This window comes from Pieris rapae, chromosome 24, assembly GCF_905147795.1.
Source record: "Pieris rapae chromosome 24, ilPieRapa1.1, whole genome shotgun sequence".
In the NCBI taxonomy this organism is placed as follows: Eukaryota; Metazoa; Arthropoda; class Insecta; order Lepidoptera; family Pieridae; genus Pieris; species Pieris rapae.
Window position 1 is genome coordinate 5,147,096 of NC_059532.1, and position 5,000 is coordinate 5,152,095.

General features: G+C 45.3%; 2 non-coding genes across 2 annotated transcripts; both read left to right on the top strand.

Annotated features, from left to right (window-relative positions):
• Positions 1-2,159: 2,159 nt before the first annotated feature.
• LOC123690408 lies at positions 2,160-4,065 on the top strand. Its single transcript, XR_006751071.1, has one exon. It is a non-coding gene; the product is annotated as a small subunit ribosomal RNA (ribosomal RNA).
• Positions 4,066-4,436: 371 nt separating this feature from the next.
• LOC123690400 lies at positions 4,437-4,593 on the top strand. Its single transcript, XR_006751063.1, has one exon. It is a non-coding gene; the product is annotated as a 5.8S ribosomal RNA (ribosomal RNA).
• Positions 4,594-5,000: the final 407 nt, after the last annotated feature.

The following is a 5,000-nucleotide window of genomic DNA, read 5'->3' on the forward strand; positions in this document are numbered from 1 at the left end:
CTCTCGTTCGAATTCTTCGCAACTATAACGGATTGAACACAGCTTCACACATCCGGAGCCGGATATATTCGGTAGTGGGCTGATCGGTTTTAGAAAAAGCATTGTTGGGTGCCTTTCTCAAACCTGTAGGCACGCTTACTAGCTACGTACGTAATTCGCTGTTTTGCTGATGATTTTTTCTCTCTCTTCATTTTAAGTACCAACATTCTTTGTAATTATCTTATAATATATTTTTTTTAATTGCAATTTTTAGCATAACTTATGTTTACGTATAATATTGTCGTACATATTAGATACATATAAGATTTTATAAAACTATCAGTAGATTTCGTAATATTATGTATGATGTTGTAGACATAATATATAAATAGATAAATTATACATACCTACCGACGATTGACCTCAAATCTATGAATGCACTCAAAACATTTTACCTATTCAAATCAGTTTCATCACTATTAATATTCTATTGTAATAATAAATAAAAATTATTAGTAAACACTATCATCACACAAAACACAAAAATAATATTTATCTATTCACACTGTTCAATTGTACTGTTAACATAAACACGTGTTCTAAATATACTAAACAAGCGCACAAGACATAATATTATTATTATGACAATTATGTTGAAGACACGCGTTGCACAGAACGGAGGTAATCTAATAAAATAAAAAAAAAACCCATTCTTAAATACATACGATATACCTAATATGTATATAAAATATCAAAATAAAAAAATGGAAAATAGCCAACACTCCACGCTCTACTCTACGAGAAACATACGAGCGTCACCGGTGCGCGGCGCGGATAGTGCGCCCGGCGAGCTTGTCCGAGAAACATTTACCACCGCTCAGCAGTAACTACACAAGGCCGGCGAAGGTCGTCGGTGGTCGCGCGCGCGTAAAAATATTTTCTTATTATTATTTGTAATATAAATAATGTATTATCATTTATTTTATATGGCTAATATAGATCGAATGAATGAATGTATTTCGTTATGATAAATTTATTAAGTAATAATTTTTTTAATTTTATTTATATTACATACATATATGTATAATAGTAAAATAATAATAATAATATAAACAGTCAATGCACATTCATTCATTTAATGTACACACGCACACGTTACGTACACGTCCTAAAATGAAAACTAACTCTCGACGCTCTACTAGAAACATACGACATACTACTCCAATGCCGACGCGGACTATTGCTCTCGGTATAGATGTGGAGCGAAACAGCCGTGCGCACCGAGTCGGACGGAGGTTCTCGCTGCCGCGCATCATCGTGTATTACTCGCGATGTTTCTGTGGAAGAACACAAACGCACGAATGTGTGTGCGTGTTTGATTATTTTTATTTTTCTTTTTAATATATATATATATATATATATATGTATACATACTTACGTGCGCACTTTGTTGCACACGGTGTGTTACTATATATTATTTATCACCGCGTTCGCAGACCGGACGGTGACATTCAGCAAAATCCGCTCAAAGTGTGATCTTTGTGAGACTGTCTCGCCGGTGTTATCTGTGATTATAAAAGAATTACGCTTTCAGGCGCCACCCAAACTCGGGTCGCCGAGCGTGTTCGACACGTGCGCGGTCGCTGCGGCGGCCGCAATTGGAAATAATGTTTGAAAGAGGACGCATACGCGCCCATCGTCGAAACGGTGTGCGCAGCGTCGTGTTGGAATTTGTCCCTCAAGCTCCGGGCGTTGATCGTATCTAGTGCGAATACAACATATGTATAATGCCAGCAGAGTTTTTAATATGTTTACAATAACGTATTGAATAAAAATTGAGAAGTTGCGTTTAGATGAATGTTCAATTTTCAAACTGCCAAGACACATCGTCGTCGACGTCGTCGTCGTCGTCGTGTTTGACGCAGTTTTATGTCCCTCACAGTGGTCGAGCAGCGTTGTACATCACCTCGTTGCGAGACCGTGACGGGACGGCCGCTCGTAGACCGGTCAAAGTATGTCTATCGAATTGAAGCGCGAACGTCGCGTCGTTTGTAAATTCGACGCGTTACGTTCACGCGTGTCGAGTAACGCGCGCAAGCGCGTCTCGACGCCGCCGAAGCTACGGCTCGCCGAAGCCGCGTCTCGCGCGCGGCGTTAGGCGAGTCGTTTGCGTAAGCAGCTCCCTGGTTGATCCTGCCAGTAGTTATATGCTTGTCTCAAAGATTAAGCCATGCATGTCTCAGTGCAAGCCGTATTAAGGCGATACCGCGAATGGCTCAATATATCAGTTTTGGTTCCTTAGATCTTACTCAGTTACTTGGATAACTGTGGTAATTCTAGAGCTAATACATGCAATCAGAACTCTGACCAGTGATGGGATGAGTGCTTTTATTAGATCAAAACCAATCGGCGGAGGGCCTAGCGTCCGAAGTCGTTAATTTTGATGAATCTGGATAACTTTTGCCGATCGCATGGTCCAGTACCGGCGACGCATCTTTCAAATGTCTGCCTTATCAACTTTCGATGGTAGTTTCTGCGACTACCATGGTTGTCACGGGTAACGGGGAATCAGGGTTCGATTCCGGAGAGGGAGCCTGAGAAACGGCTACCACATCCAAGGAAGGCAGCAGGCGCGCAAATTACCCACTCCCGGCACGGGGAGGTAGTGACGAAAAATAACGATACGGGACTCTTACGAGGCCTCGTAATCGGAATGAGTACACTTTAAATATTTTAACGAGGAACAATTGGAGGGCAAGTCTGGTGCCAGCAGCCGCGGTAATTCCAGCTCCAATAGCGTATACTAAAATTGTTGCGGTTAAAAAGCTCGTAGTTGCATTTGTGCGCCGCGCTGTCGGTGCACCGCATCCGCGGTGATACTGACACGTCTGCGGAGCATATCGTCGGTGAGCCGGCGGTAAAACGCCGGTTCAATATCAAAATCCTATCGCGGTGCTCTTCGGTGAGTGTCGAGGTGGGCCGACAATTTTACTTTGAACAAATTAGAGTGCTCAAAGCGGGCTCAAAATGCCGCTTGAATATTTCGTGCATGGAATAATAGAATATGATCTCGGTTCTATTTTGTTGGTTTTCAGAACTCCGAGGTAATGATTAATAGGGATAACTGGGGGCATTCGTATTGCGACGTTAGAGGTGAAATTCTTGGATCGTCGCAAGACGAACATCAGCGAAAGCATTTGCCAAAGGTGTTTTCATCAATCAAGAACGAAAGTTAGAGGTTCGAAGGCGATTAGATACCGCCCTAGTTCTAACCGTAAATATGTCATCTAGCGATCCGCCGACGTTACTACAATGGCTCGGCGGGCAGCTTCCGGGAAACCAAAGATTTTGGACTCCGGGGGGAGTATGGTTGCAAAGCTGAAACTTAAAGGAATTGACGGAAGGGCACCACCAGGAGTGGAGCCTGCGGCTTAATTTGACTCAACACGGGAAATCTCACCAGGCCCGGACACCGGAAGGATTGACAGATTAACAGCTCTTTCTTGATTCGGTGGGTGGTGGTGCATGGCCGTTCTTAGTTGGTGGAGCGATTTGTCTGGTTAATTCCGGTAACGAACGAGACTCTAGCCTGCTAAATAGGCGTCGTCATTCAAGGTGTGCGCGACTCTCGGGGAGCGCAACTCACTGGCGACGTATTAAAATTCTTCTTAGAGGGACCGGCGGCTTCGAGCCGCACGAGATTGAGCAATAACAGGTCTGTGATGCCCTTAGATGTCCTGGGCCGCACGCGCGCTACACTGAAGGAATCAACATGTTCTCCCTGGCCTAGAGGCCCGGGCAACCCGTTGAAACTCCTTCGTGCTGGGGATTGGGGTTTGCAATTATCCCCCATAAACGAGGAATTCCTAGTAAGCGCGAGTCATAAGCTCGCGTTGATTACGTCCCTGCCCTTTGTACACACCGCCCGTCGCTACTACCGATTGAATGATTTAGTGAGGTCTTCGGACCGACACGCGGTGGCCTCACGGCCGTCGGCGTTGCTGGGAAGTTGACCAAACTTGATCATTTAGAGGAAGTAAAAGTCGTAACAAGGTTTCCGTAGGGGAACCTGCGGAAGGATCATTAACGTTTTCTTTGTTTTGTGCGGCAACGCTGAAAACATATAGAAAAACACACACGTGTAATGATTTACACAATTAAAATCGAATCCGCGAGGGGCGAGACCCTCTCGCGTCGATTCGCGACATACTAAAATAATATGTGTTTGGACGCTTTCTTTCGTTAGCGTCTATTCGCCTATTGATATTATTGTGCATAATCTATCATCCTGTGTCCGGCGACGAGATGTCGATCTGAATGCGCGCGCGCGATTGATTCAATTCGATTGTGTGCCGCGGCGGATCGTACATGGTTTTGTCCGGATCGTTTGATTTATTATGTTTGTCTAAATCCTTTTTATTATTTTCTCATACAAACGAACAACAAAACAAAACGATTACCCTGAACGGTGGATCACTTGGCTCGCGGGTCGATGAAGAACGCAGTTAACTGCGCGTCATAGTGTGAACTGCAGGACACATTTGAACATCGACATTTCGAACGCACATTGCGGTCCGTGGAGAAATATCCAGGACCACTCCTGTCTGAGGGCCGGCTGCATAAAAACAAATAGCCACACTGTTCGCGCGACGGTTGCCGTCGCGCGTGCTCTTGACGGTTTCGCGAGGCCGAGCGCCGAGCGATCCGTTCGAATATATGTTCGATCACGTTTCTTTTGAACGTTTTCACGTCTATACGATACTTTTGTCGCACAAGTAAATTCTCCCCGCCGTGCCGTGTCTATCCGTAGCGCGGGCGCGCGTCGAGTCTTTACGCAACGACATCATCATCGACGACGACGACGACTACAACGACAACAACGACGTTCGCGTTTACGCGTCGCGCGTGTTTGCACGCATCGTCGCCCGGTCCATTGCGATCGAGCGACGGGCGGCGCCGGTGCGCGCGTGGACGTGTCTCGATGTCGGCGTTGTGTTGTGTGTGCGTGTTGTGCGTCGTCG